The following is a 24,284-nucleotide window of genomic DNA, read 5'->3' on the forward strand; positions in this document are numbered from 1 at the left end:
TCAAAAGCCATCGTGGCATCCAACGACGCCAAGATGGCCGGCTCAAGCAACGTCGATGCTCTCGCGAGAACACCATGTAGACGCCTAAGATTCAGGGCGGTGTTCCTATGCGGGATGAAACCGGATTGATCCGGATGTATCAGCTCGCTAATAACAGCGATCAATCTATTAGCCAGTACCTTTGCCAGAATCTTAGGTTCGCCATTCAAAAGGGAAATGGGACGGTACGACGCACACCTATCTCTGGGCTTCCCCTCCTTGTGAATCACCACAATGGTCGCTAACCGCTGATCACGGGGGGGAGAACCACACTCCCGAGACTCCAAAAACATATCTCGCAGATAGGGAGCAATCTTATCAGGTTTCAACTTCATCATACAGACGTCCCTGCTGTTCCCTACTCATGGCCTTAGCTGCGTCAGTAACCAAAGCCCTGTATTCAAGTTGCTTTAGTCGTAATACATTGGTCGCAGCACGGGTAACCCCCCGCTCCAGATCAAGCTCCAAGTCCACTATCTCCGTCTCGATCTTAACCACTTCCTCATCCCTCTGTTTCTTAACACCCGCTATTAATGACAGGGCCTGACCCCTGAGGACGGTCTTGAAAGCCTCCCAAAGAGATACAGCCGACGAACCCTCGTTTTACGAAAAATACTGCTCAAGAGATTTCACCAAGGCTGTACGAGTCTTGGGGTTTTGGAGGTACCAGGGGTTGATCGGGGCAACCCGTCCCTCGGTCTCAGAGCCCAACTCCATCCGCAACCACAAGGGAGAGTGATCCGAAATACCTCGGGCCAAATGTTTAACCTCGGTGACAGAGAGAGCCTGTGCAGCCGGTACCAATACATAATCAATCCTGGAAAGGCTACCGTGCGCACCAGAATGGAATGTATACTGCTGCTGTGCTGGGTGTAACATTCTCCAACAATCTACCAGACCCAGGGTATCAAGGAAATCAGATAGCCAGTTCTGTGCACCTCTCAGATCCCTGGGTGGGTGCCGATCTACCATACCAGAAACCACCGCATTAAAATCACCACCTAAGAGCAACGATCCCTCGGGGAGAGCTAGGATAACCCGCCCCAAGTCCGCGAAAGTAGTCGACTGCAGGCCAGGGGGGACATACACAGAAACCAGGGAAATGGTCCGGCCCTCCCACCTACCCGTAAGAGCAACATAGCGCCCTCTATCGTCGAGGACCGTGGAGTCAATTTCGAGTGGGAGAGAATTCTTAATCAGGATACCCACCCCTCTGGAGCCAGAGGAGAACCCAGCATGTGCAACCAAATGGTACCCCTTCCTGTTCATAGCACGACAAGTATTGCCAATCAAGTGCGTCTCCTGAAGAAGGACTACATCTGGGGAGAGACGCTTCAACAGTTGCAACACAACACTATGTTTTATCCCATCCCCCAGCCCATTTACATTCCAACTCATCAGTTTCAGTCCTCTATCCCTCATCCCGAAAAAGAAAGAGGATCCAACCCCGGGAAGAACACAGCACTTCATTTAAATTAGATTTGGATACATTGCTTTGCAAAGAAACACACACATTCCCCAACAAGACCCCCCATCCCCCCCAGCAACATCCCGTTACAACAACCCCCACCCTGCACCCCTGCGACTAGAAAACCACCCAAACTTGCAGTGTGCCTGTCGCCCCCCATCTAACTAAGCTACAAAAAGAAAATCAGAAGAGGAAAAAGACCCGCCACTGACCCCGTAACCCCCAAAATGTATATCAAGTCAATTGTCAGGATTATCGAACCACAGTTCGAGGCCAGCAAGAGACCCCAGCATACCATCAACCGGTGCCTATTCCTGTTCTATCGGTCCCCCTTCTGTGCCACCAGACTGTTTCTCCGATGGAGGCTGATTCAATAAAGTGTCAAGCCAGTCGGCCACCACCTCCGGTCGATCGAAAAAATAAGTCAGCTCCGCATGTTTGATTCATAACTTGGCCAGAAAAAGCATGGCATATTTGAGGCCCATGTCACGCAATCTTCTCTTCACACCCAGGAAACCAAGTCTTTGCCTCTGGACCGATTGAGTGAAGTCCGGGTAGAAGCTGATAGTAGTGTTCTCCAACTTTGTAGGACCACCCATTCGTGAGGCCTGCAGGATAGCGTCCCTGTCTCGAAAATTTAAGATTCTGGCTATTATAGGCCGCGGCGGGGCACCCAACTTCGGTTGGCCACCCGGAACTCTGTGAGCACGTTCGACCGTAAAGAACTTACTCAGTCCCTTAGGCGCAATATGGCGAACAATTAAATCCTCAACAAAGAGGTCAGCTGACGGGTCCTCCGCTTTCTCCGGGACCCCTATGATACGGACATTGTTCCGCCGAGCCCTTCCTTCATAATCTTCCAGACGACGTGCGATGAGATCGCTGTTGGTCTTCAAGCGACGGACCTCTGTCTGCAGATCAGTGACATCACCCGTCAGACTGGAAGTCTTAATGTCCAAAGATTTAACTTTCTCATTGGTTTTCGCCAGATCTGCACGGATCAAATTGACATCAATCGCCACAGTATCGAGCTTATGGGCGAGAGCCTCATTTTGTTGTCCTAATGAGGACTTGATCCCATCAATCGCGGCCATGACATCTTGCAAGGAAAAAGGGGTCAGGCAGATCAGGTCGATTACCCCTTTTCAAGGTTTGCCCGGCGTTAGCCGCCTCTCACCCAACTCATGGTTACCAAATAAAGAGGCAGGCGCTGGAGACTGGAAGGCAGGAAACAGGAGTTTATTCCGACGGAGCAGAACACGTCAAATCAGACAACAGAGTATCTTCTCGAGGTGCTCTAACAGCATCTCTGAGGCCTGGCCTCTTATACACAGGTTTATGGCTTTATTACATTTATGACATCCGTGGTATTGCTTTGAAGTTCAAAAAGGCATCTTTGGAATCCCCGGTTCAGGCCCGTTCTCACACATATCTACAGTAGAGGTCCCCACCCAAATCTCAGCATGATGGCTATCGCGCAGCTGGACATTCCGCTGGGAACAGGAATGTGGGCGATCGGTCGGATCTAGGGGTGTGAAGGCATTGATTAATCCCCACTCCTTTGATGTGGGGTGAGGTCCTACTGTAGGGGGCAATAAACTGCATCTGTTGAGCTAGGTGGTGGCCTGGGGTCAGGCCGGACAATCGGGCAGGGAGGAAGAGGTTATCAAAAGGGCCTGTTCTATGAATGAGATGAAAGAGTGAGGGGGGGGTTCAAAGGGCCTGTTCTATGAATGAGATGAAAGAGTGAGGGGGGGTTCAGCACGGGATGTGGCTCGGAGACAGGGTCGCGCTGGAGGTACGTTTATGACCCAAGCAGGAGAGACCGGGGGCTGTCGTGGATGCTTGCGAGGCTAGGGAGTGAGGGGGAGAGAGAGACGCTGGCTATCGGGAGTGGGCAGAGAGGCCATGGCAATCAAAATGGTTGCTGCTTACGCGCACGTATGGATCTGAAAAGGACAAGATGGCGCCGATAATGTTTACGCCACAATCCAGATTTTAACAGTCCTCCCTTTTCAACATATCTAGCCAGCTTGTCAATTTATGTCTATCCCCATTATATTACGTATTTCGATATCATACAAAGCTTTCATACGTTCAGCTTCGAAATTCGGAGTCTTAGGGCATATGCAGTTAGTAATGAGTGAACACAAAGGTGGCAAGCATTGAATACCTAGGCAACACCCACACAGTACCACGACCGGTATCAATATAAATGTAAAAAACCTCCATCCCCAGTCCTTCAAAGTACCCCAAAACCAGCTCCCAAGCGACCATCCTTCTTGCTCCTGGTGAACCTCTGAGGAAAGTCTGTGGAGGTGCTCGATTGCTTTGTAGACTGAGGGCGAGTTATCTGGCACGTAGGTGCAACAGCTGGATCCGATGATGCGGCATGCTCCTCCACGGTCAGCTAGAACCACATCTAGAACAAGGCGGTTCTGAAGAGCCACCAGGCGGGCTGCCTGAAGCTCGGCCGTATTGTTAGTGAGGATGCCAGCCGTGATGTTCATGGTGGTTTCTACTGCCTGGGTCAGGTGTCGGATGGCGCGGCTGTTTGCCATTGGGCCCCACAGAGGAACGAGTCCCTTCACTGCATCCAGGAACTGTGCTCCGGTGGAGTCGGCTTGTTCAATGTCTCTTGCGCGCTTCTGCCGGTGATGGTTTGCTGGGGCCACGTACGTTGGAGGGAGAATGAAGGCGATGTAGCAAGTACCCCCCCAGCCTTTTGGAAGCCAAGTATAAGCTTTGGTGCCACAAACAAAGTACATATTCGGAGAAGCAACAAAGGAGGGGGGATCAATTGAGTCCAATGTTCTGGTGATGTGGCAGGAACTGTGACCCACCAGCTGTGTTCCCAGGCCTTCGAGGCACACGAGGCCCGTGACATTGATAACAGACAGAGCCACAGTCAGAGTGGCAGCAGTTCGTTTCCGTAGGTAGGAGAAGGTGGGTCTGGCTGGATTATGGAACACCTGCATTTCAACTCGTTCCTTGGCAGGGATGTCCATATGGAAGGAGGAACCAGAGGTCAAAGGACAAAAGGGAGCAGATGTTTTCCCGGTTTTGTTCAGCCATAACCCATGGTAGAAGTGTGACACTGTTTGACCAGAAGTGGCGTTGTCCTTGTAGCTCTCTTGCAAGAGGATCAACCAGGCAAGGCAGGAGCCATGAACTGAGAAAGGGGAAGGGATGAAAGGGATGGAGTGTCCGGGGGCATGCGGGAGCAACCCGCAGATCCAGCAGTTTGTGGCGTTGGCGGCAAGGTTGTGTTGGTGCAACAGTTGCACGAAGGAATTGTTCCAGAACTCATTACGCCTTTCTCGGAGCTGAGGCGAAAGGGAGATCAGGTGATGCTCTTTCATAGTGGTTGGCTGTGCAGTGGTCAGCAATATCTGATGAGCGGGTGTGCTCTCTTCCACGATCCAGAAGGAAGTCATGAGGAGGAGGCAAAAGAGGAGGACAATGAAAAGGGCAATTGTCTTCGATTTGTGCATACTGTCAGTCTTTGGGTTCCGGTAGTGGGTATTTCCGGTTGCTTCCATCATCTTCTTATCTGGCGCTTCCACATCTTCGAGGTGCTCGGTAGTGGGCAGAACCGCAGACTTCGTTTAGCTTCTCTCCGGGTAACCCTTGGTTGTGTTTAGGCTACCGTTCTGAGATTCAACTTAGTCCGTGGTCTACTTAGCCGAAGCTCCCTCCTTTCGACGCAGGAAATACCCTTCCCTGGATGGCACAGTGGGATCAGAGAATTTTGCAAGTTCGAGTGCCTCGGTATCAGGATAACAGTTCAGTGATGGCCGGTCTTTGTTCAGGAGCTCTTCTTGGGTGCTGACGTTTTCTGTCGTGGCCAGGGTCGAGGAGACCTTCTTACAGTGGTGTGCGTGCAGCCAGTGTCGTTTCCCCTCCACTCGAAGAGCCGTCCGGGTGGTGATCAGTACTTGCCAGGGGCCCGTCCACCGGGGTTCCAGACTCTTTGCCCGTTGGAAATTTCGGATCAGCACATAATCCCCCGGTTGGATATCGTGACCCGGACCCCTGGAAGCATCGGGGATGGCCTGCTGCACCTGCTGATGAATGACAGACAATGTTTTAGTCAATTTGCACAAGTAATCAGACAGTAGGACGTTCGGGACGTCGTGAATGGAGGTCGGTTTAGGGGCAGTCCAGAGGTTCATCGGTCGCCCAAATACAACCTCGTAGGGGGTCAAATGGTGCTTAGTGGGAGTGGAGCGCATCGATAGCAATGCCAGTGGGAGGGCATCTGGCCATTTAAGTCCTGTGGTGGCCACTATCTTCGACAGTTTTAGTTTCAGTGTGGCGTTGTGTCGCTCAACTAAGCCAGCAGATTGGGGGTGAAAGACTGCATGAAACCTCTGTTTTACACCCAACCCTTTCAAGATTAGTTAGATAACTTCAGCTATGAAGTGGGGGCCGTTGTCGCTCCATAGAATTCGACAAAGACCGTAGCGAGGGAAAAACTCTTTCAGTAGTACCTTGGCAGTGGTCATGGCAGTGTTATCACGGGTTGGATAGGCTTCTACCCATTTGCTGAAGGCACACACAATGACTAATACATACTTCAGGCTTTGGCACCTTTCTAGTTGGATGTAGTCCATCTGGAGGACCTCAAAGGGATGGTCGGGGACCCCAAACCGTCCCCGGGGTACCACAGTTCCTTTCCCAGGGTTGTGTTGCAGGCAGATAAGGCATTGCTGGACCAGGCGTCTGGCTGAGTCGGGGATTTTGTCGTTGTGCCAGACCTTGGAGATGAGTTCGATCATGGGGGCAGATCCTATGTGTGCGGGGGAGTGTGCCATAGTCAGTATGGGAATCAGGTACGAGTCAGGCAGCAACCATTTGTTTGTGTCTTTTGTCCGCCAGCAGTCTTCATCGTCTTTCAATCCCACCCGTGCCCATTCAGTCAATTCGTGTGGTGAGCTGGCCATCTGGATGTCCCTAATCGTTTCCCTAGCGTCAGTCCATTTTTCTGCTTGTGACCTGGTCACATACATGCGTGTCGTCGTCCTATTCTCAGCTGTGGTTCGGGCAGTGATGTCGGCCAGTGCGTTTCCCTGTCCTATGATGTCCGTCACCTTTCTGTGTGCTTGGCATTTGATTACGGCTAATCGTTTGGGCAGGAGAACTGCTTCAATCAGGGCGGAGACTAGATCTCCGTGGAGGATGGGCATGCCGTGGGACGTCAGGAATCCCCTTTCTCTCCACAAGAGTCCAAAATGGTGAACCACTCCGAAGGCGTACTGGCTGTCCGTGTAAATGTTTGCCGTGGTCCCTGTCGCTATAAGACATGCTCGTGTGAGGGCAATCAGTTCTGCCGCCTGTGCGGATCGTTGTGTGATGCGGGCTGTCTCAATTACTGTTCGGGCTGTCGTTACTGCATAGGCAGCTGAGGTGGTGCCGTCGGAGAGTTTGATGCAAGAGCCGTCTACCCATAGCTCTCCGTCAGGGTCTGTGAAGGCAGTGTCTCGGAGGTCAACTCTACTCCTAGTCTGTTCGTCTGTGAGGGTCACACAGTCATGTATAGGGGGGACATTTGGGTCATTTTCGGGCAGAGGCAACAAGGTGGCTGGGTTCAGTGTGGTGCATCTTTTCAGCGTGATGTGGGGTGCAAGCAGAGTCAGTTCGTATCCAGTCAGTCGTGCGCTAGTCAGGTGTTGCGTCTTAGTCTGGTTCAGGAGGGTGTCAACAGCATGGGGCACTAATACCGTGAGGGAATTCGATAGTACGATCCCCTCACTTTGTCGGATAGAGACAGCAGCGGCAGCCACGGCTCGAAGGCAGGCAGGCAAGGCTCTCGCTACGGGGTCAAGGGTGGCAGAGAAATAGGCACATGGTCGTTGCTTGGGGCCAATAGTTTGAGTCAGGACAGACAAAGCGCACCCCTCCCTTTCGTGAGTGTAGAGAGAGAAGGTCTTGGTGTAATCGGGGGTTCCTAGGACTGGTGCAGAACAAAGGGCGTCTCGAAGTTCTTTGAAGGAAGATTGGCATTCGGGGGTCCAAGGGAGTGGGAAGGGGACATCTTTGGCTAGTAGGGAAAGTAGTGGCTTTATAATGAGGCTGAAATTTGGCAACCACTGCCGGCAGAAGGAGGTGAGGCCTACCAGGGAGCGGACTTGTTTCTGGGTCTTTGGGGCAGGGGTTTCTAGAATGGCCTGAATTCGATCGGGTGTAAGCTTTCTCCCGTCTTTGGACAAGAGGTGGCCTAGGTAGGTGACCTGGGGTTGGCAGAATTGCAACTTTCTCTTGGAGACCTTGTGGCCATTTTCCGCAAGGAAGTGCAAGAGTTGGATGGTGGCTTTGACTGCAAGTGGAGTGGTGTCGGCCGCCAAAAGGATGTCATCGACGTACTGTATCAACACCACTCCCTCCGGTAGCTGAACGGCGTCCAGCTGTCTCTTGAGGGCCTGGCTATAGATGCTGGGACTTTCTGTGTAACCTTGGGGAGCTCTACAAAATCTATATGAGCGGGATTTTAACGTGAAGCCGAAAAGGTAGCGGCTGTCTGGGTGGATGGGGATGGAGAAGAAAGCGTTCTTGAGGTCTATTACAGTGAAGGTGGTGGCTGTGGAAGGAATCAGGGTCAGAATGGTGGCGATATCTGAGACTACGGGGTACTGAGGTACAACTACCTTGTTGACCTCTCGAAGGTCGATGATGAAGCGGTACGCTTTCTCATCTCCCTTGCCCTGCTTCTTCACAATGGGTAGGATAGGGCTGTTGCAAATATTGCTGACTACTTCCTCTACCACTCCTGCCTCTACCAGGGACTGGATTATCATTACCAATGCCTTCTCACCTTCAGGCGATATCCGATACTGTGGGAGTTTTGGGAGTATCGCATCTTGACGAACAGTTATGTGCACGGGGTCGATCATCATTCGTCCTACGTCAGTGTCAGTTTTAGCCCACAGATACAGAGGTAGAGAGTCAAGTAAGGATGCGTCAGCATCAGAGATGGAGAACATGTGTTGTGCGGGATGAGGTCTAAGCAGAGTCGGGTTATCGTACAGAATGACTCGAACTCCGTCCTGTGAACACCTGATAGTAGCTCGGAAATGCTTCAGTAAGTCAAGTCCCATAATGGCATCGGGGGTGTTGGAGGAAAGCAGAAACGTCGTGTCAGTGGGGTTACTGTCCAAGGCGAAGGAAACCGGTGCGGATAAGGGGTTAGTGGAGGGCGTTCCATCAAAGCCTATTGATGTTATGTGTGAGCCAGACAAGGGTGCCCTTGTGGAGAAGCGTGGCTCAGTGGTTAGAGGCGGCAGACCCGGAAGCTGAGATCGGCCGTGGACCAGGGTTCAATTCCCCGCCTCGGCGGGACTCGGGCTCAAAAATTCCACGGACTCGACAATTCTCGCTCCGGTGCCTACTCGACTCACGGGGTCACACTCTGCGACTCTGGGCAATAGCTTGCTTAATCTCCACTACGGCCCCTCGCGGCGGGATGCCTGGCTTTCACCTTGTGGATACCCTGCCGGGGTATCTCACAGGGGAATACCAGGACGGGTTCCCTAAGCAAGCGCCTTGATGCCTTCGGGTGATACGTGCGCTATATAAGTCGCAATACATACATACATACAATCAGTCGTTTAGATAACGCACTACGTGTCGCGCCAGTGTCTACCAGAAATGGAGACTTCGTACCTAGGACCTTAGCGGTGACATAAGGACCTTGCTGGTCAACATAGAGCTCGACTGGATCCCTCCCTTGCCCTAGGCAGTCCTATGCAAAGTCGCGGGCATCGTCACAGTCAGTCTGCTGGCACTGGTTCTGTCGGGGGTGGTCAAAAGTGTTCGGTCTGCCTGATCTGTCATTGCTGGCGTCGTTTGCGTGCCCTCGTCCCTGTCCTCTATTTTTCGGCCCACCCGCTACGTCTTTTGCGTCCCTATTTTTGTACATTTCTAGCAGGACCGGGCACTGGGACTTCCAATGCCCATATCCTTTGCAAAACGCACACTGGTTCTCATCGAGGTCTGTTCGTGGAGCGCCGGGTGCGGGTGTGCGGTCTCTAGGGGGTGGATTTCTAGGAGCTTTCGACTGGTAGTTTCCTCTATACTGTTCCCTTCCTGTCGTCACTCCTTGCAATTGAGCAATCATCACTCGTTCTTTCAAGTCCCTTTTCTTTTTCTCAGTCGCCCTATCGTTCTCGTTCTTTTGCCGTTCGTAGTATTGAGCCATCTGAAGGATAGCCGCGGGTTTGGAGGCAGCCCAACTACTTTCACTAGTCTGCCGTTTTTGCGAGACTTCTGGTGTCAGGCCTTTTACAAAGTTCTGGACGAACAAGTGATGTCCAGTCGCAGAGGTCATGTCCTGGCCACTGTAATCGGAGAACACCGTTTCGAACCGGGAGAAATATTCTGAGGCGTCTTCCTGTGGTTTCTGGCAGCAAGCGGTTACTATCGACCAGTCCACCTTCTTTTCTGGTACCATGGTTTTCAGTTTTAGTACTATTTTGTCTGGCAGGTCTAGAATCGATTTCAAGGGTTTCTGTCCGGGCTCTCGCTGTTTGTCTATGCCATCGAGTTGTGACCAGGTATGTCCGAACAGCTCAAGGTGGTCGACTTTCCGGATTTGTTTCCACACATCAGCTGGCAGACATAGCCCGAAAAACAAGTCGATGTCCGCTAGGGTCATAATCGTCGAACCCAAGGCGGTACCTACTTCTGTGTAGAAGGCAGTGGGGTTCTTTCGTAGATCGGGCAAGGACTTTTGGAAAGTCAGGATGTCTTGCCGATCCCAGGGTTGGTAGACCCAGTTGTACACTACCCTCCCTCTCGCATCTTGGTGGTTAATATCGTCGTGTGTTCCCTGTCCTCGTGAGGGGACCCAATAAGGTGCCGCTTCTCTTATTGGCATCATGGTGTCAGTTCTCTCGGTTTGAGGTTCAGTCGCTACAGGGGTCGTGGTGTCGGCTTCTAATCTTTGTTCAGTGAGGTGGCGGAAGACTTCAAGCGTGCGCGAGAAGAGGTCCGTCACATCACCCTCGCCCTGCTCTCCAATGTCGACTTTTCTATACAGAGTCGTTAGGCTTTCAGGACCTTTGTTACGATACCGGTCTTCATAGGCGTTAAGGGTGTGGTAACAGAAACGTGCAACAAAGTGTCGTTTGTGATTATCAGCATATGTATTGCATATATCTGTCACGTAATCTTCGTTTTCTTTCCGTTCTACTAGCGTCTTTACGATCTTATCAATCCCTGCTCGTTCATCCTTACTCAATCGATGAAGCCTAGCAGAGTCTTTCTTCTCAGTTTCGGGCTCATCTAATGTTGCTGCTTGCGCTGCGCTGAGTACAAGGGGCTCGGCCGGCGCGGAGGCCGTGAGGACCGAGGCTCCGGCACTGCTCTCATCTGTGCTAGGGGGTTGCGTGCGTTGCACTAGAGGTTGGGAAGGGGCGTATGGAGGGGGCATGTAGATGATCGGGGGACCTAGCACTAGATCATCGTGCGCTCGCTGCTTCGAAGGTAGCTCAGGGTAAAGCGTAGGGGGTGTTCTAACGGGACATTGGCTCGATGTCTCGGATTCTTGCTTCAGTCTAGCTCCCTCTCTTTCCTTTATCTCTTCTTTCAACTTGCTCGCGGCTAAATGAGCTGCTTTTCGCAATTCTTTCTCTAGTCTGACTTCGTTTCTTTTCTTTCGTTGTTCCGTCTCCTGCGCCACATGCCGAAACTATCAAGCATAGTGGGCGTTGTTACAAAGGGCTGTTTCCAGCACGCTTATTTTTGCGTCATCGAAGGATCCTATCAGTGGCCACTGACTTTCCTGATCCTTTTTAGTATATTTATGCCATAACTTACTATAAGCTACGGCGACTAGTCCATACTTTAAAAACATATCCTTATTAGGGGTGCCCTCCAGAGGAGCCGGATGATCCACCTCTAATAAGCGGTCCGGGCTGAACCAACTACTGAACAATGGGGAGAAGATAGGCATGACGGGTTACAATGGGGACAAAAGTCTGCACTACCTATCCTTTCACTGCTTACAAAGACTAGACAGAATATCTCTATTCCACGTTATTTGTAGGCAGAGAATACCTCCAAAGAACCAATATCGAACAATTAATGTCCGTTCAATCAAACAATCAGTGGCGAAAAAGAAATAGGCACGACGGGTTACAACGGGGGCAAAGGCCTGCGTTACCTATTCTTCACTGTCTGCAAAGGAGGACAGAATACTTTTATCCTTCCCCGTTTGTAGACAGAGAATTCTCAAGAAAACAATCCTCGAACAAACAATGTTCGGGCAAACAATCAATCAGTGGGGGAGAAAGATAGGCACGACGGATTACAACGGGGGCAAAGGCCTGCGTTACCTACCCTTCACTACCTGCAAAGGAAGAGAGAATACTTTCTATTCCTCTCCGTTTGCAGACAGAGAATCTCCAAGAGAACCAACAATTCGGAGAGTAATACTAGTATTTTCCAATCAATCAATCAAATATTTCACAGTTTGTCGTGTTACACGACCTTACCCGGACCGCATGGACAGTTTCCTGTCTTCCGATTCCAGCGCCCGATCGTCCTCTATCTTCTGTCGTGGCACTCCTGATGGTTCCCAGTCAGGACCGTAGATCACTCGAGAGAGGTCTGCTCGGAACCAGTGAAGTTCGGATGATCGGCTGCCAGACGAGGGTCTATCGGGCAGGTGCACTTCCCGATCGTTGCAGTCGTTCACTCCGTCGTCAGGACCTCTCCCACTGGATCCACGTGTCGCTGATGGGCCCCACGTTTGGGACGCCAATTGAGGAAAAAGGGGTCAGGCAGATCAGGTCGATTACCCCTTTTCAAGGTTTGCCCGGCGTTAGCCGCCTCTCACCCAACTCATGGTTACCAAATAAAGAGGCAGGCGCTGGAGACTGGAAGGCAGGAAACAGGAGTTTATTCCGACGGAGCAGAACACGTCAAATCAGACAATAGAGTATCTTCTCGAGGTGCTCTAACCGCATCTCTGAGGCCTGGCCTCTTATACACAGGTTTATGGCTTTATTACATTTATGACATCTGTGGTATTGCTTTGAAGTTCAAAAAGGCATCTTTGGAATCCCCGGTTCAGGCCCGTTCTCACACATATCTACAGTAGAGGTCCCCACCCAAATCTCAGCATGATGGCTATCGCGCAGCTGGACATTCCGCTGGGAACAGGAATGTGGGCGATCGGTCGGATCTAGGGGTGTGAAGGCATTGATTAATCCCCGCTCCTTTGATGTGGGGCGAGGTCCTACTGTAGGGGGCAATAAACTGCATCTGTTGAGCTAGGTGGTGGCCTGGGGTCAGGCCGGACAATCGGGCAGGGAGGAAGAGGTTATCAAAAGGGCCTGTTCTATGAATGAGATGAAAGAGTGAGGGGGTTCAAAGGGCCTGTTCTATGAATGAGATGAAAGAGTGAGGGGGGGTTCAGCACGGGATGTGGCTCGGAGACAGGGTCGCGCTGGAGGTGCGTTTATGACCCAAGCAGGAGAGACCGGGGGCTGTCGGGGATGCTTGCGAGGCTGGGGAGTGAGGGGGAGAGAGAGACACTGGCTATCGGGAGTGGGCAGAGAGGCCATGGCAATCAAAATGGTTGCTGCTTACGCGCACGTATGGATCTGAAAAGGACAAGATGGCGCCGATAATGTTTACGCCACAATCCAGATTTTAACAGGCTCAATCGCCGAAGTCGGTGGTTCCTTCGTGCCAGCTCCACCGGGAGAACCCCTAACTTGGGTATATCGATCCATATTGTTAGTTTGTATAGAGCTACCCCGCCGAGCGTTCTTCGGTTTCAGCCTGTCACCCTCCGGTTTCCCCGCCATTACGGGATATGGATCAATTTGACTCGATGAAATAAGGCAGGAAAATGGCGACCCCTGGCCTCCTCGGGCGAAAGCAGCCCCAGCCAGAGGGCACAAGCCGAATGTTCTCCAAAACCAGCTAAACAATTAGAATCACATTCGTGGGTGACCAGGCAGCTGTCTGTAGGCACAGGGGTGGGCTCGTTCCCAGTCACAGGTCACTTTGAAAGCAAAACCAAAAGTGAAAGCAACCGGACCAATCGTCCCAATCCCCTCAGGCCGATGTTGTTCAACTACAGCTCGGGTAGCATGACCACTCCACAGCCGGGTATCACGGAGGTGTAGGCCGCAATCTTCAAAGCACCGTAACTCCGGTTCCCGGGGTCCGATTCAAAATCTGAATGCAGATTTCGCCTCACGCGTGGTTCGTCTTCACAAGAACATCGATGAAGAACAGGATACAAGACAGGATAGATGCGGGAGGTTGCGAGGGTTTCGGGAGCCCTAAGCTCACGCGGCCATCTTGGTTGCGCGCGAAGCTCCTCCTCTTCTTGTTGGCTGTTCTTAAGCTGCATATATCTGAGACACTGTACATTTCTGTGGTTTGCTCTGATCGCAAGGGTTCTCGGGCCCCCATTAATAGATGTTTCCACTTTATGGCAAGAAATTCTCTCTCCAGAAATGAGTAGTTCCTCTCAGAATCAGGCAAGGAATGCGAGAGATAGAAGATGGGATGTTACAATCCGTTATCTTGTTGGAGTTGCAATAGGACTGCACCAATACCCCTATCTGAGGTGTCTATTTCAACTATGAACTTTTGAGCGACCCTTGACCCTTCTTAGGCAGGTCGCTCCCCACGCCGCACAGCAGCGCCGTGTGTTCTGCCCTTAGCCCCAGCTGCCGCTGCTGAGGAGAGTTCCAGGCCCTCCTCCACCCACAGGCTGCCACCTGCGCCTCGTCCCTGGTGGCCAGTGGTAGGCCGTAGGTAGGTTTGTCTTGCTGTATTTGTATTGCTTCCTATTTGTTTTTTGTAACTGTAATTGCCTTCTTTGTTTAGTGTTTCTTCCACCTTGTTCCCCGCTTTTCATTCTGCGCCCCGTGCCCTTTTGCCTCTGTATCCTCCTATTTGTAATTGTATTGTCTTATGTGTTTAGCGTTTCTTCCTCCCTGTTCCCTGTTTTTTATTCTGTGCCCTGTGCCCCTTTGCCTTCTGTTTCCTTCGCCGTTCCTGCCCCCGTTTTCCCACTACTGCACCCCCTGCGGCCCTGCCCCCCGCTCGCCCATTCATCTGCTCCCTCCTCCCAGCTGCCTCCTCCCTCCCACCTCCCCTTCTTATGGCGGCCGCTGTGGGGTGAGGAGAGCGACCCTTGACCTTTCTTAGGCAGGTCGCTCCCCACGCCGCACAGCACCGCCTGTGTGTCCTGCCTTTAGCCCCAGCTGCCGCTGCTGAGGAGAGTTCGAGGCCCTCCTCTGCCCGCAGGCTGCCACCTGCGCCTCATCCCTGGTGGCCAGTGGTAGGGCGTAGGTCGGTTTTGTCTTTCTGTATTTGTATTGCTTCCTATTTGTTTTTTTGTAACTGTAACTGGCTTATTTGTTTCGTTTTTCTTCCTCCTTGTTCACCGTTTTTCATTCTGTGCCCCGTGCCCTTTTGCCTCTGTGTCCTCGTATTTATAATTGTATAGCCTTATTTGTTTAGCGTTTCTTCCTCCTTTTTCCTCGTTTTTTATTCTGTGCCCCTTTGCCTTCTGTTTCCTTTGCCGTTCCTGCCCCCGTTTTCCCGCCGCTGCACCCCCTGCGGCTCCAACCCGCTCGCCCATTCCTCCGCTCCCTCCTACCAGCTGTCTCCTCCCTCCCACCTCCTTTTCTTATGGCGGCACCTACGCGGCCGTGCCGCTGGCGCGCCTAAGGCAAGCCCGTTGGCGCCCGTCTGCGTCTGGACCACGCCAGCGCTAAAACCCCTGGCCCCCACGAACGCCATGACACCCGTCTCCGCTACGATGCCAACACCCTCCACGCACTCAACGCTGGATTATCACACACCTGCTTCCTGGCTGCCCCGAAGCGCACCCAAGGACCCTTCTCCTTCCGGAACTGCAGCTTCACCAGCTTCCGACCCACCAACCCACCCACCAGGAACGAACCCAACTACCTCAGATGCATTCTTCTCAACACCTGCTCCGCCCACAAGCACGCCGTTGAACTCTGGGACCTACATGACTCAACCTCCCCAAACGTCGCCTTCCTGACGGAGACCTGGCTGAACCCCTCCTCGGCACCCGACATTGCCATAGCCATCCCGGACGGCTACAAGATCTCCCGCAGGGACCGCATCAACGGAGTAAGAGGAGGAAACGCCATCATCTACAGGAACACTCTCAGAGTCTAGACAAACACCGAAGACACCCTCAGCATCGCCGAACACCTGCACTTGCAGATCCACACCGATCCCAACAACACTCTCAGAGGAACCCTCGTCTTCAGAGCCCCCTGACCCCGACCACAGTTCAGCGACTCCATCGCCGACTTCGTCAGCACACACGCCCTGGCCTTCACAGACTACATCCCCCACGGGGACCTGAACTTCCACCTTGAGAACAACAACAACACCAACTCCACCACACTGATCGCCAAACTCGGACTCGGACAACTTGTCACAACACCCACCCACTCCGCCGGCCATACGCTTGACCCCATCTTCTCCGCAATCTCCCACGTCTCTTACAACTACACCACCGAACTCCACTGGACCGACCATCGCTGCATCCACTTCACCTTCCGGAAACCCACCACGCCCAACAGATCCCCCGCCGCTGCTGGATCAAAGTCACCGAAGACCAGCTAACCACCACCCTCACCTGGAGCCTACCCGCCGACCCCACCGACCCTGACACCGCCGCCCACAACCTCAGACAGTGGATCGAAGACTGCACCAACACCGTCGCCCCAATCAAGAAACCCTCCAACAGTCACACCAGCATGAAAGCCAGCTGGTTCACTGAAGACCTCCAGGCCTACAAGCAAACCTGCCGAAAGCTAGAGAAGAAATGGCACCATGAACGAACACCGGACAGCTACGCAGCCCACAAGAACGCCACCCGCTGACACCATCACTTCATCAGATCCGCCAAAAGGGCCTCCTTCAAAGACCGCCTAGACAACAATGCACACAACAGCAAAGAGCTCTTCAACATCGTGAAGGAACTCTCCAACCCCAGCTCCAACACCAACGACATCCCACCTTCGCAAGACCTGTGCGACTCCCTTTCCGCCTTCTTCCATCGCAAGAGCACAGACATCCACGAGAGCTTTGATGCCACGACCACCCGAAAACCACTGAGACCTCCGACCCCACGACCACCATCCGCACCGACCCCCTGCTCTCCTGGACCAACATAAACGACGACGACACCATCAAAATCATGAACACCATCCACTCCGGATCTCCGTCAGACCCATGCGCACACCACATCTTCAACAAAGCCAGCACCACCAGCGCACCCCATCTCCGGAAAGCCATCAACATCTCCTTCGGGACAGCAACCTTCCCGGAGAGCTGGAAGCACGCCGAAATCAACGCCTTACTCAAAAAACCCAAGGCTGACCCCAAGGACGTCAAGAACTTCCGGCCCATCTCCCTGCTCCCAGCGAAGGTCATCGAGAAGACCGTCAACAAACAACTGACCCGCTACCTCGAGGACAACAGCATCCTGGCCCGTCCCAGTCCGGGTTCCGCAGCACCCACAGCACCAAAACGGCCCTCATTTCCACCACCAATGACATCAGGGCCCTGCTAGACAACGGAGAAACCGCTGCCCTCATCCTCCTGGACCTGTCAGCCGCCTTCGAAACGGTCTGCCACCGCACTGTACGCACACACCTCCACGACGCTGGGATCCAAGAGAAAGCCCTGGACTGGAGCACCTCCTTCCTCTCCGGCAGAACCCAGAGCGTCAGCTGTGAGAAGTTGGCCTGGTATATGATGTTCACTATTCCAGTGAACACCTTGCACCAGTCCAAACAACCCTTATGGTGATGGTTGTAAGTCAACCTTATAGACCAGCTATCCTAGTGGTAGCGTGGACAGAACAGTCTTAGGCTAAAAGACTCTTGAGGGCGGGTAAAGCCAGCTGTTTTACCATATGTAACCCCTTGAATATCAAATGAAAGGACACCACACAGTATATATATAAAATATATATGTATTTATTTACTAACACACTCCTCTGAACTCTTTATGAGATCAGAGGCCAAAGCACATCACAAGATACTTAGTCAGAATACGTTAAGTTGCACAATTTACAGTTAGGCCTAGGGGTGAAGCAAACCATATATTAATAAAGTGGTATAAGTACCACGTCACGGGAAAAGGAAAGGCCTAGGGCCTAGGGAATCGCTGGGGCTACACTATCTGAACCTTAGTTTAGAAGTAGGAGGCCCACAGGCGGCGCGTGCAGTGTCTTTACACACACGCGAGAGTCAATGCAAAGTCAATGGGAACTTAGAAGTTAGAAAAAGAAGGATTCAGGACACTTCCGGTTTAGCTAGGAGGAAACAACTAAAAACCTAGACACTTGGATTGTCAATACCCTTGGGAGCACCGAAGTACTCGCGTTACCACACCCACGGACAGCGGGTGCATAGGTGTGAAGATGTGTCGTGTTTCGTCGTTGAAGCCTAGGGAGACCTGGAGAAAGATGCTGCAGGCGACCAGGAGGAAGATGTCCGGGTGGATCCAAGGGTGGATCGAGGGTGAAGAGGACCTGAAAGCAGAGGGGACAGAGTCTGGGTCACTAGCCAGCGACCGTGTGGAACCAGACGACGTCGGGGAGCAATCAGGTGCTGTTGTGAAGCTTGTCTCTTCAGCCACGCGGACCAGGAGGCGTCGAGGATGACCAGGTGCTGGAGGCGAGCTGTCCCACGAAGGTTCTCGCAGATGGAGGGGTCGACTGCCGGATTGGAATCAACAAGCCTTGGCAAAGGCAACCCACTCAGGATTCAAAGAAGGCTTCTGGTGCAGACCAGCAAGGTCTGAGGTGCCTCACCTTTGCAGGGAGGCAAGGGCCAGTCTAGAGCAACCAGACCAGCGAGTTGGTTCAAAAGGATTGTCCTCACAGAGGCTACTAGCCAACGGGCCAGCAACCGGACAACGCGTCGAGCAGAACACAAGCAGAAGGGCCCCACGCAGAACTCGTGGAGGGCTTCTCAATCCCCAGTGCACAGCTTCGAGGATATCTCAGGAGCCGCACAGTTGGCAAGTTGCAGGCTTTCCAAGATGTCCGGTCCCGCGTGTCTCGTCGCTTCCACGGATCTCAGCTATGCTGCAGTCGTAAAGAGAGGGTCAGAGAGGTCTGTTAGTCTGGGTCTTGTCAGGCTCTGGGCTCGGGTTCCAGCGGGAACGTCGACAAAGCAAGCCGTTGATTTGCTGGATGGTGCCTGGTTACCCAGGGTGGTCACTCCTTGGCCACAAGGGAGATTCTTCAGTCTTCAGCTTCAGCAGAACGTCGAAGGTCCAGAGTTTCGTGTCAAGTTTCGATTCAGTATTAATCTAAAGTCTCAGGACTCAGCTCCTACCTTTATACTACTAAAAGGGGCTGGATTACTTTCTAGGTCCCTCCTGTGGGTGGGACCAGGAAGGGGGTGGTTACACCCCCTCTCCTTTGTTCAGTTTCGCGCCAGAGCTGGGGCTGGAGTGCCCCAGCAACCGGTTTGAACAGGGGTATGCATGGAGCACCTAGGGTGCTCCAGGCAGTGTCTCAATCTATTCAGCCCTCCCTGTCCCAATACACAAAGGCATGTCTGGGGTGGTGCTCGCACCTCTCCAGGCAGGAAACCTATTGTCCAAACCTCCGTGACTGGAAGGACTCCCAGCAGCAGGAGGTCAGACTTGTGTCAGTGGCAGCAGCGTCCATTTTGTGACGCTGGGGCTCTGGTTAACTTTAACGGGATAGTCAGCACTAACATGTCTTCTCCCTCTAGAAGGGTGGAATGCTACCCTGTCCTGTCGACAAATGCTTTGAGTCTGTTGACATGAAGCACCCTGTGGGGGCTTCTGGGAGTCCCAAGGTCCACCAAGTAGGTGACTTCTCCCTTCTGTTCAACTATTGTGTGAGGTCCAGACCATTTGTCCTGGAGTGCTGCTGGGGCCACTGGCTCCAACACCCACACTTTCTGTCCTGGCTGGTACACAGTCAGCACAGTCTTTTGGTCATGCCAAGCTTTCTGAAGTTCTTAGCTGGCCTCAAGGTTTTTAGAAGCCTTCTCCATAAACTAAGCCAGAATTGGCGAGGGGTTAGTGTTCCAAAGCGTATGACACCTTACACAACATGTTTTGATAAAGCCAAACCAGAATTAGCATTTAACCGCGAGGTTCATAATGCACTTAGGAGTATATGGTATGGCACTATCATAGAACAGCTATAAGGACATGGTTCCGAAAGCTGCAGACAGGCTCAGCTCATGCTAGAGCACCATCTCACACATAACCAAGCACTCTGCCTCCAGAATTGTTAAGGCCTGCCATAGGAGTGACTTATAGGTTACTGTGTGTCTATATATAAGGGTAGATGTTGGAATACTATACCTAAGCAAGGGATGATTACACGACCTTGCCCCAGCTGAATGATCAGCCAGTTGTGTCAGTTTGAGAGGCCAGCCAGGGGTGGCATAATACATGCTGCAGCCCCTGGTAGGCCTTGGTTACACCTATGCCCTGGGCACCTATGGTGCACTTGTACAGGGGCTGATAAGGTGAACCAATTCCCAATTGTGGATGTACCTAGAGTACATGGTTTAAATTTAGAGAGAGTGCATCTGGGCTGTGGGTCTGATTAGCAGGCCCACAGCCACATCTAAGTCGAAAACCAGTAAAGCAAAGCAAAACGTGGGGGTGACCATAGGAAGCAGACCCTACTCTCCTACACAACCCCCCTCCCAAACTTAGGGACATTAAACTAACCTTGCCCAGTTGAGTCTTCATGTTCTAAGTGGAAATATCAGGAGAGTCCATCTGCATTTGCATGGTCAGTCCCAGGTCTATGTTCCACTGTAAAGTCCATCCCCTGTAGGGAAATAGACCACCTAAGAAGTTTGGGATTTTCACCCTTCATCTGATTTAACCATAGGAGGGGTTTGTGGTCTGTCTGAATCTTGAAGTGAGTGCCAAACAAGTATGGCCTCAGCTTCTTCAGGGCCCAAACCACAGCAAAGGCCTCCCTCTCTATAGCTGACCAACGTTTCTCTCCAGGGGTCAGCCTTCTGCTTATGAAAGCAATGGGCTGGTCTTGACCATCTATATTCAGTTGTGAAAGTACAGCTCCCACACCCAACTCAGAAGCATCTGTTTGGACTATGAACTCTTTGGAGTAATCTGGACTTTTCAGAATAGGTGCAGTACACATGGCCTGCTCCAGGTCATCAAATGCCTTTTGACAGCTAACTGTCCACTGTACTTTCTTTGGCATCTTTTTGGAAGTTAAATCATTCAGTAGTATCACAATGGACCCATAGTTTTTAACAAACTTCCAGTAGTACCCAGACAGGCCCAAGAAAGCTCTGACCTGTGTCTGGGTGGTTGGAGGAGTCCAGTCTCTGATAGTCTAGATCTTGCTCTCCAGTGGTTGAACCTGACCCCCAGCTACCAGGTGGCCCAGGTACACAACCTTGCTCTGCCCTATCTGGCACTTACTGGCCTTGATAATGAGACTTGCCTTTTGCAGGGCCTCTAAAACATTCCTCAAGTGGACCAGGTGATCCTCCCAGGTGGAGCTAAAGACAGCAATATCATCTAGATAAGCTGCACAATAGTCATCCAGTCCTGTGAGAACTTGATTCACCAGCCTTTGGAAAGTGTCAGGTGAATTCTTCAAACCAAAGGGCATTACCACAAATTGATAATGTCCTCCTGGGGTCGAAAATGCTGTCTTGGCTTTTGCATCCTCAGCTAATCTGATTTGCCAGTAGCCTGCTGTCAGGTCAAATGTGCTCAAGAACTTGGCAGAAGCCAATCTATCAAAGAGCTCATCTGCCCTGGAGATGGGGTGGGCATCTGTCCTAGTGACAGCATTGAGACCTCTGTAGTCCACACAAAACCTCATCTCTCTCTTACCATCTTGGGTGTGAGGTTTTGGCACCAGGACTACTGGACTGGCCCAAGGGCTCTCTGAGGGCTCAATAACTCCCAGCTCCGACATCTTTTGGACCTCTGTCCTAATGCAGTCCCTGACATGGTCAGGTTGCCTGTAGATCTAACTCTTGACAGGCAGACTGTCACCAGTGTCCACCGCATGGGTGCACCAGCTTGTCTGACTTGGGGTCAGGGAAAACAGATGTCTGAAGGACTGAAGAACTTGTCTGCAGTCCTGTTGCAGATGTTCAGAGAGGCTGTCTGCAAAGACTACACCATATACTGATCCACCATCAGGGTTCTGAGTAAGCAGGTCTGGGAGAGGGTCACTCTCTTCCTCCTGCCCATCATCTGTAGCCATGAGCAAGCCCATGTCTGTCCTGTCGACAAATGCTTTGAGTCTGTTGACATGAAGCACCCTGTGGGGGCTTCTGGGAGTCCCAAGGTCCACCAAGTAGGTGACTTCTCCCTTCTGTTCAACTATTGTGTGGGGTCCAGACCATTTGTCCTGGAGTGCTGCTGGAGCCACTGGCTCCAACACCCACACGTTCTGTTCTGGCTGGTACACAGTCAGCACAGTCTTTTGGTCATGCCAAGCTTTCTGAAGTTCTTAGCTGGCCTCAAGGTTTTTAGAAGCCTTCTCCATAAACTAAGCCATCCTGGAGCGGAGACCAAGTACATAGTCCACTAAGTCCTGCTTAGGCTTTTTTGAGAGGTAACTCCCATCCTTCCTTCACAAGACATAGGGGTCCTCTTACAGGATGCCCAAACAAAAGCTCAAAAGGGCTGTAGCCAACGCCCTTTTGTGGGACCTCTCTGTAAGTAAACAGAAGGCAGGGTAAAAGATTTGTCCCATCTTTGCCTCAGCTTTTCAGGTAACCCTTTTATCATCCCTTTGAGGGTCTTGTTAAATCTTTCCACAAGTCCATTGCACTGTGGGTGATAGGGGGTGGTGAACTTATAGTTAACACCACACTCCTTCCACATTGCAGTTAGATATCCTGACATGAAGTTTGCACCTCTGTCAGAGACAACCTCCTTTGGAAACCCCACTCTGGAGAAAACTCCAAGTAGGGCCCTTGCCATAACAGGAGCTGTTGTCGTCCTCAGGGGAATAGCTTCTGGATTCCTGTTGGCATGATCCACTACCACCAGTATAAATCTGTGCCCAGATGCTGTTTGGGGGTCCATTGGTCCTACAATGTCTATCCCCACTCTCTCAAAGGATACCCCCACCACAGGTAGTGGTATGAGGGGGGTCTTTGTTGTGCCACCTGATTTGCCACTGGCTTGGCAGGTAACACAGGAGCGACAAAACGCCTTGGTATCTTCTGACATGTGGGGCCAGTGAAAGTGAGGGACAAGCCTGTCCCAAGTCTTGTTCTGGCCCAGGTGTCCTGCTAAGGGAATATCATGGGCCAAGGTAAGAAGGAAGCCCCTAAATTGCAGAGGTATAACCAACCTCCTGGAAGCACCAGGCTTGGGGTCTCTAGCCTCTGAATAAAGGAGCCCATCATCCCAATACACTTTATGGGTACCTTGAGCATTTCCAGCAGCATCAGCAGCAGCCTGCTGTCTGAGGGGTTCAAGAGAGGAACAGTCTAACTGGGCCTGCCTCAGATCTGCCCTGGAGGGTCCTTCTGTCCCAAGAAGCTCAACCTGATCAGGCTCAAGTTCTTCTAGGGCAGTTCCCTCTTGGATCTCAGAATCATCCTCCTGGGAGGGCTGATCCTCAACCTGAGGCAGGGGGGAAGGCACTGCCTTAACCCTCTTGCTCTTTCTCTTGGGGAGTGTCTGGTCTATTGTTCCAAGATCCAGTACTTGTTCAGGTAAGCACTTTTTGGCCTGTGACCTGGTCACAGCAAGGACATGTGCTGATATTCCCAGCATTTCTGCATGGGTCCTATACTCCACCTCAGACCAGACTGAGGTTTCAAGATCATTACCTAACAGACACTCTACATGAAGGTCTGAACTCACAACAACTTTTTGAGGCCAGTTACCCCTCCCCAGGAGAAGTTAACAACTGCCATACTATGGGAGGTAGTGGCATTGGTAGCGTTGGTCACTAGGTAGGTCTCACCTAGTATGATCTGTTCAGGGTCCACAAAGTTAGGTGTCACCATGGAGACACTGGCACATGTGTCCCTGTAGACCTGAGCCATCTTATCATTAATAAAAGATGTCTGCCTGTACTTGCTCAGATTACTGGGACTTACAGTAGAGGACATTGCTATGTCCCCATCACAGACGAGAACAGCCTGAGTTGGTACTCTGAATAGGCCAGAGTCCACCTCAGTTCCCAGGGCCAACCCTACTACACCCTTTTGCTGGGAACCACCACTAACAGCTGGACTAGGGGGAACAATTGCCTTAGGGGCAATGGTGGTTGGTGCTGTGCCCTTCTTGGTGCACTCACTAAACCAGTGAGAGACTGATTTACAGTATCCACACCAGGGCTTCTTTGGGCCTTCTTGTTTCTGTTCTTTTTGGAGCCAGCCTCCCCCTGTGCCTTTTGGGGGCCCGGTGAAGACTTCTGGTCTTTTGATTTCTGCTCATTACCCTTCTGGTCTGCCTTTTTCTGATCACCCCCCTGGTTCTGGTTTTTCTGCTTAATCCTGGTTCTGACCCATTTGTCTGCCTTCTTTCCCAATCCTTGGGGAGAGGTCAGATCAGAGTCAATCAGGTATTGATGCAATAACTGGTTTTGACAGTTGTTAAGTATTTGCTCTCTCATGATCAAATTATACAATCCTGTATAGTCCTTAACTTGACTTCCCAATAACCAGCCTTCCAGAGCCTTAGTGGCACAATCAACAAAATCAGTCCAGTCCTGAGTCTGTGTCTTCTGGGTATCTCTGAA

The 24,284-nt window shown here is 51.8% G+C and overlaps 1 protein-coding gene across 3 annotated transcripts in view; it reads right to left on the reverse strand.

Moving 5' to 3' along the window:
• IGF2BP1 (insulin like growth factor 2 mRNA binding protein 1) overlaps positions 1-24,284 on the reverse strand; it is a 1,614,238-nt gene that overhangs the window by 673,909 nt on the left and 916,045 nt on the right. The window lies entirely within an intron of this gene.

This window comes from Lissotriton helveticus, chromosome 5_1 (assembly GCF_964261635.1).
Source record: "Lissotriton helveticus chromosome 5_1, aLisHel1.1, whole genome shotgun sequence".
Taxonomy (NCBI): Eukaryota; Metazoa; Chordata; class Amphibia; order Caudata; family Salamandridae; genus Lissotriton; species Lissotriton helveticus.